The sequence below is a fragment of the Coenobita brevimanus genome, chromosome 110, assembly GCF_032717465.1.
Source record: "Coenobita brevimanus isolate Jiangsu-jjx chromosome 110, ASM3271746v2, whole genome shotgun sequence".
NCBI lineage: Eukaryota > Metazoa > Arthropoda > Malacostraca > Decapoda > Coenobitidae > Coenobita > Coenobita brevimanus.
In genome coordinates this window covers 50951129-50959384 of record NC_137063.1, presented here as the reverse complement: position 1 = coordinate 50959384, position 8256 = coordinate 50951129, and positions in this window count along the sequence as shown.

The window sequence follows — 8256 nt, the reverse complement described above, 5'->3', positions numbered from 1 at the left end:
AAATGGGCCACACACTCATTCACTAACCGTCTAAGCCCCTGTAATCCTGGTTGTATCTCATAGGCTTAACTGCCTTACATTAACTAATTCATGTACTTCATACAATCTATAAAAGAACAGAAATCTGCGACAATTCAATAAACTGTTACTTAATTACTGTAGTTTTATTTAAAATACACACACACACACACACACACACACACACACACACACACACACACACACACACACACACACACACACAGCAATACCACAACACTCTGGAAATTAAAATTTGTCTGTCTCTCACCATAACTTCGCACGCATTGACTACGAGAGGCAAAATCCTCCTCCTCCTCCTCCTCATCATCATCATCATCATCATCATCATCATCATCATCATCATCATCATCATCATTATCCTTATCATCATTATCCTGCCCTCATTTTCCCACTCAAAGGTCCAGAAAGCAAGGAATTTGAAAAACATGACAGCGGAATAACTAGTCGACCGCTTGCCCAGTGCAATATATATCTACGGACTGAGTCACATGCATCTTCCCAAGTTTGACGAGTATATAGTGAAAAAGGTCGAACCAGCTGCAAAATGCACTAGGAGAGATGGGGTTTTCACTGTATTTCGCCAGCTGTAATTTTCTTCAGACCGGACAGGGAAGATAGTTGTTTCTTTGTACACACATGCGCTCCTCGTTCAAGCAGCCGAAACCCCGACTCCACCTCAGAGACATAACCATCCTGACCTTTTTTTTCCCTTTTTATGCTAGATGCGTTTGACTTTATAAAAGAGACTACCAAGTAAAAAAAAAAGAAACAAAAAAGAGAGTTGCCGGACCCTTTTCATGCCCTTCGCACTAATGACCCAACCATTGGATCCCCCGTCAGTATCTTAAGTTATTTTGTTTATCTCAGCCCAGCCCTACTACTCACCTTGTCCTCCTTTCTCCGTGTCCACCTCACCAGCAGACAGACTCAGAATGGACAGGATTAGGGTGATAGCCAGTCCTTTCTGAAACTTGACAAGACATAAAGTTTAAACCGCATAATAATTTTTAATTTTCGCTTGATCAAATAGCTATCCCGTCTTGCAGCGCACATGCAACTCATATCTACCTTTCTGATTCAAGAGTTAAACGGTTCTTTCCGTCATTCATATATGGTAATGGTAAACTTTGGAGCTGTTGCCTGTGGTAATACGCTTTGTTTATGGCCTCCAGTGTTTTAAATGCAATGGGTCCAAGTACGGTATTTCGAAATAACGGATGTTGATTTTGTTCTCTCTCTCTCTCTCTCTCTCTCTCTCTCTCTCTCTCTCTCTCTCTCTCTCTTCTTCTTCTTCTTCTTCTTTGAGAGAGCTGGTTTCGTGGTTTTGAATTTTTATATTTTGCCTTGATATGTACAAAAGTAATAACTATGGGAGCTTCCGGGCCCCTCTGTTGGTGTCTATGGTGCGATGTGGTGTGGTAAAAGTGACGCACCTCTTGTCCGGACAGTGCCGCTCCAAGAACTATTTAGATGTCTAAAGTGTACTCTCTGACTCTTCCATCATACAGGTGTTTAGGTTTTTGCTGGTGTGTTTTAGTGTCCCATCTACGTCTTTCATATGGCACAGGAGGCTTAGCACCACGTCTTCCTTAGCGATTAATTTTTATCTACTGCTTCATACTATTCTCTCGTGTGTTACTTATATCGTTTTGATGTCGACGTAGTTTGTGTAATGACATTCAAGTGGATATTAAGGGGCAGTAGGCAGCATCAGTAACTGAAAAAGAGGTGCTAAGAAACCGCAGATGCCACTTGGAATACGACCTTCCTTACCATCTCGTTGGGTGACATTCGCTGCCCTAGCCTGCATGCGAAACGGTGGGGGTATAAGTACAGTATGTGAGCTTTGTATCGTACGTCTGGCAGCGGGCGGGTGACATGTCACCAGCAAAACGTAAACATTAAGCAAAAGTCTCTTACCTAATTTTTGTATAAAAATTCATTAACTGCTTTAATTCTTAAGAAAAGAAAAAAGTAGTATAACTACTTTTTATCTTATGCCGTACAAGTGGGATTTTATGAAGCTGAAACTCAAAGAGGAAATAACTTCATTCGTTTTCTTTGGCTCCCGAGGAAAGATCTCAGACGTAATTTATTGAGGAAAAGTGGTAGTTTCTCCCTAAGGTTAGGCGCTGGAAACCTAGCGGGACACGAGCATAAAGAAAAAAGGCTTAGAGTTATATTCTAAGCCACCTGGAGATAGGAAAAATAGCATACAATATACGCCATCTTTCAGCGAAGTGGTGTTTAACTCCTTCAATCACTTAGTGCATATTTGTTAACCCATTCAGAACGATGGCGTTTTCTTATATTATTCTTATCTGCAGGTGCTTTTATTAAACTTTTCGAGGACGTCTAGTAAAGAGATCAGTGAAGGCTATGTCTCTTCATCTGAAAAGTCCTTCCAACGCTGAATATAATCGTCTGTAGGTAGCAAGAATAAGCTTTAAAAGGTCAACGGGTTTAAGAGGTTAGTAGCAGACGTTTTTATTCATCTTAATGGAGACCTAATCCAACGAAACAGTTACTGACACCTATAGATATGTTAGCTACCCAGCTTGAAAAGGTGCTAAGCTGAATGACAGGCTGAGTAAATGAGTGTATGTGTGAGGTGGATGGAAGAAGGGGGAGGGGGGCCGAGTCTGAGATGGATGGTGTGGTGAGATGTATGAAAGAGGGAGGGGTGAGTTGGTGGGAGGGCAGCCAGGTGATAGAGGACGGGGTGACATGGATGCGATTTGTTTGTGACCACCCCTTACAGGTTTAAAGCGTCCGGCTGTAGACAGACGGACATTCAGACACAAACAGGTAGACAGACAGATATAGAGAGATATATAGATAGGTAGATATGCGTAGATACAGATAGATAGAATAAAGGATATCTGATCACCGAACTGAAAGGATTAATGATCTCATTATTGCTGTCTCCTGATGATTTACTCATCATTACCATAGAATTACAGAAATGGAGAGATTAATCTCCTTCAGTTAGGTTATGCCATTTCAGTTTTATTCTTGCTTCCGTCACAGACTGCCCACTCTCCAACTCGCACCCCCTCTCTCAATGTACCTCTAGACTCCATCTCTACATATCATCCTGGGTCTTCCCTCCCCCTGCCATTCAGTCTCTCTTTAGTTTCCACCACATAATATTTAATCTATATATCCATTCATGACACACTTTTTTTCTCTCTCTCTCCGTAAGAAGCGTAGGGACGTGGGACAGGCTACCTAGTCCAGATATTTAAGACGAGAGTGACCAGTTACCTTTCCCTGAGTAGCAATATATGCACAATGAACGCCAACATTTCCTTGAATGTAAACCCGTAACAACGTCCGGTTGGAGCATCTAATCCAACTAGACCACCGGGCATTTATTGAGTTACATATTTACAACCCATAGTAGTAAATGGCTTCCTGGGCCACAAGAAACCATTTCTCTCTTTCATCGTAGTCACCTGGATGTAGCACTACATCAAGTGAGTTGATGGCGAGTGCCCCCGTCTACCACTAACAGTGAGGGGGATAAAAACAACTGGTATCAACAAAAATATAATCACAGGGGTCAGATACGTACATACATTATTTACAGGTGCTCCATTGCTTATTCCAGGTGGCATAGGGAGCTTCGTAGCACATCCTCCTTGTTGATTTATTTTGCATGTTACACTGTACTGCTAACTTGTATGTTATTAATGCCTTTGTAGTATAGACATGGATGACATAAATAACAAAAAAATATTAACGCACTCTATGTAGAAATAAATCGGTAAGGAACAGGTGCCACGAAGCCTCCAATGCCAGCAAGAATGCGTGGGTGAATAAAGGGTGGCAACAACTTCAGACTGGTTATTTCACTCAGTATAATTACACTCTGCCTGGTTAGGAGGACAGGGGTTAAGCAACAAGAACAAATGAATTTTTTTCTAATGAACCAGCACTCGACAGAAATTACAATATTACTGCCATGTAGGGAAAAAAAAAAAAGTTAGTGAGAAAGTGGGAATGACGGTGAATTTCTTTCCTTTAAATGCCGGCTAGTTTACCAATCTGTCACAAGGCAAGATGTAGGGATATGACTCACCTCTCTTGCTATGATACAGCAGCGACTTAGACATTAACTGACCCTGACGACAGTAATGATGCACGAATTATTTTTTTTTTTTCAATTAAGAGAAAATATGGTCAGTTTAAATTAATAGGGGGGGGGACCTAACCTTCACAATTCCTTCTTGTTAGCTTTGTTTATGTTTGATGGTCTGTTTAGTTTCTAACATTAGGTGGAACAGTTTCAGGCCAGCAGTTTCTGCTCAGCTTAATCACCAGTGTTACCGCCTGTAAATGGGAACTGAAGGCAGATATAGCTTCCCATACACAGCGAGCGGTGAAGTAGTGCCTCGCATTTAGTCAGTTAGCAGAGGTTGAAGGAGATCCCGGAGTAGGTACACATAATACTGGCCGAGACGCTGATGGAGCGGTTGGTGATGGAGGTGGTGACGGTGACGGTGGTGCTGGAGGTACGCCACACGGTGAAAAAGATCTTGCCCTTGTCTTCCACGCCCATAACTTCTTCCCTAGGCTCCTCCTTCTCAGCCACGGTTCGCCCTTCGCCGCTACTCAGGAAAATGTCAATGTCGCTCTCGTCCTGCTGGAAGTTGATCATCCTGGCGCGGTTTAAGCGACGCCCTTGGCATGCCTTAGGCGCGTTGGCGTTTTGGGCTGATGGAGGGGAGGGGGGTGAAGAGGATGAAACATGGGGGAAGGGGATAGAGGGCAAGGAGAGAGGCGAGAGCAAGAATAGAAGTTCTAGTGCTCAGTGACGTATTGTAGGTGATGTAGTGATATACAGGGTGGCTCACATATAACGCTCCTCTTCCACTTCGCTGGACGATATCTCGTGTGTTGTGGAGACGGTTCAGTTAGCGTTATCAATGTCCATCCTGCTTCATTATATATGTCTTAACTCCACTGATACACTCACACCCAACCTGCAATAGACTGAGGCGTCCCGGCAACACCTAAGATGCTGCCAGGTGAGTTTCTAGTGGAGCGCTATATACAGACCACCCTGTATTTATTTCTAGCGTCAACAATTTCCCAACATTTATTTGTTATGACTTATTCTATCTGAAGGGACATATTATTTGATTTACACTATGTGATTCCCTTCGTCTGGCTTATGTTTTTCGCAGCTACTTGTTTTATCTAACTTATTTTTTAAAGTGCTATAGACAGTTATCCTATCTAACATTTTATTCTAAGTGTAAAGGGTAATGGTGATTTCATATAGAATCTGTAGACATTATATTTGACTAACATGAGTTTCTAAGGGACTTCAAAATTTTCAGTAGAAATTTATATAATCTGACTTAGAAGTTATAGGTGACTTCATACAGGTTCTACAGTGACGTTGGAGTTTATCTATCTATCTATATACCTAGGCTGCTTCCCCCAAGAAAAGGGAGGTAGCCGAGACAGGACGACTCACTCTCCATTTACTCATCCATTCAAACACATTCATTCGCATCTTAGCCCCAAAGGGGAGAACGGACAGATCCTCACCGCACCACACCGCACAAGGGTCAACTGGGCAATGCAATCAGTGACATCCGCAGCAGGGCCCGACAGCAGAACTGGTTTACCCCTGCCACATCATAACAGACCCATCCCCTTACCCGCACCTGACCTGACTAGCTGATCAGACCAAATGCGGGAGAATATCCCCTCAGGGCTGCGTCATCACTTATTCATTCACAATTTCTCTCCATTTATTTCTGTCACGCACAGCCACTCTTCCTTGCTCAACAGACATCCCTCTCGCATCCAGCGCTCTCTTCACACTGTCCATCCATCCTATTCGTGGTCTTCCTCTCAGCCTTACACCTCTCACATCAGATCTAGTTATCTTTTTCACCAATCGCTCATTTTCCATTCTCTCCATATGCCCAAACCATTGCAACACCCTCTGCTCAACTCTACCAGCCATCTCCCGAACAACTCCAGTTCTCCTTCGCACTTCATCATTTCGCACCCGATCCATACGCGTCACTCCACACATACTCCTCAGACATCTCATCTCCATTACATTCAAACTTTTCCTCTCTGCTACACCCATATTCCATGTTTCAGCCCCATATAATGCTGTCGGTACCACAACACCCTCATACAGCCTTCTCTTTACATCCATTCTAAGCGAACGACATTTAAACACTTTTTTCATTCCTCCCAGCACCTTTCCTACTTCATTTATTCTAAACTTCACTTCTGCATCTATTCCTCCATCCACAGCAACATGTGACCCTAGATGTTTAAAACAATCTACCTCCTCAAGCAACTCACCATTCAAAACTATATTCATCCCCCCACCATCTATCAACCTCGTACACTTCATCACTTTACTCTTATTCTCATTTACTTTCAATTTCCTCCTTTCACACACCCTTCCAAACTCCTCTACCAACTGTCTCAATCTCTCCTCTGAATCAGTCACCAGTGCAGTATCATCTGCAAACAGCAGCTGCTTCAGATTCCACTCTCCTCCATCAACATTTACCAGACTCAGACCACCTAAAACTCTTGCATTCACCTCCCTTACAACACCATCCATGTAAATATTAAACAACCAAGGCGACATCACACATCCCTGTCGCAGCCCCACTCTCACGGGAAACCAATCACTCACAGCATTTCCCACTCTTACACACGCTCTACTATTTACATAAAAACTTTTCACCCCTTTTAGTAACCATCAAGTCCATACAATCTTAAAACAGTCCACAAAGCCTCCCTATCAATTCTATCATACGCTTTCTCTAAATCCATAAATGCCCAAAACACATCCTTGCCTTTCGCTAAATACTTTTCACACACTTGTCTCACAGCAAACACCTGATCAACGCATCCCCTCCCTCTCCTAAAGCCACACTGCTCATCACTAATCACTCCCTCTGTACCCTCTCTAACTCTCATAGATGACTTAATATAGTTTCTGTGGTGACATATGATTTGACTTACAATAGAAATTATACGTGAATTTAAAATGTCTGATTTTCAATAGAAATTATAGATGACTTCACTTCGGTTTTGTAGAGACTTTCGTAATCTGATCTACATCAGAAGTTACAGGTGATTTCATATAGGTTCTGTGGAGACATACTCTGACCTACATCAGAATTATAGGTGACTTCATTTAGGTTCTGTAGTGACTGTTAAGTCCGACTTATATTAGAGTTTACAGGTGACAGGATAGGCTTATAGTGGCTTAACTATGACTTACTGAAGTAGCACGTGAAGGGTACTGTTGATGTGATGGATGAGAGATAGGTCCAGGTGGTGGTGGAGTAAGACTGGATGAATAACTTCCCTTTGTCTTCTGTGGGAGGGTAAACTTGTGTTAGAGATAGATAGATAGATAGATAGATAGATAGATAGATAGAGAGAGAGAGAGAGAGAGAGAGAGAGAGAGAGAGAGAGAGAGAGAGAGAGAGAGAGAGACAGACAGACAGACAGACAGAGACAGACAGAGACAGACAGACAGACAGACAGACAGAGACAGACTGAGACTGACTGACTGACTAAACGAACGAACGAACGAAAACCTTCCATTTACCCTTTGTTTAGGAAGTAATTAACATCTTGGGATTTCCAAAAACACATACATACATACGTACAGGCATGCATACATGCATACATACTTGCATACATCTATCTATCTATCTATCTATATACCTAGGCTGCTTCCCCCAAGGAAAGGGAGGTAGCCGAGACAGGACGACTCACTCTCCATTTACTCATCCATTCAAACACATTCATTCGCATCTTAGCCCCAAAGGGGAGAACGGACAGATCCTCACCGCATCACACCGCACAAGGGTCAACTGCGCAATGCAATCAGTGACATCCGCAGCAGGGCCCGACAGCAGAACTGGTTTACCCCTGCTACATCATAACAGACCCATCCCCTTACCCGCACCTGACATACATACATGTAAACAGAGAGATACGTAGGCAGACATATATGCTTACGTAAGTAACTTGATAGAGTTTATCAATGTGTAATATTCTAAATAAACCGCTGAGGGAAAAGTACTCCGAAGACCTCTACAGTATGCCCAAGGGAATACCATCCTATTATCCCTCCACCCACTGGTCACTGGACAAGTAAATAACACCCCTTTGCCCTCCTCTCCTCTCCTTTCCTCTCCTCTCCTCACC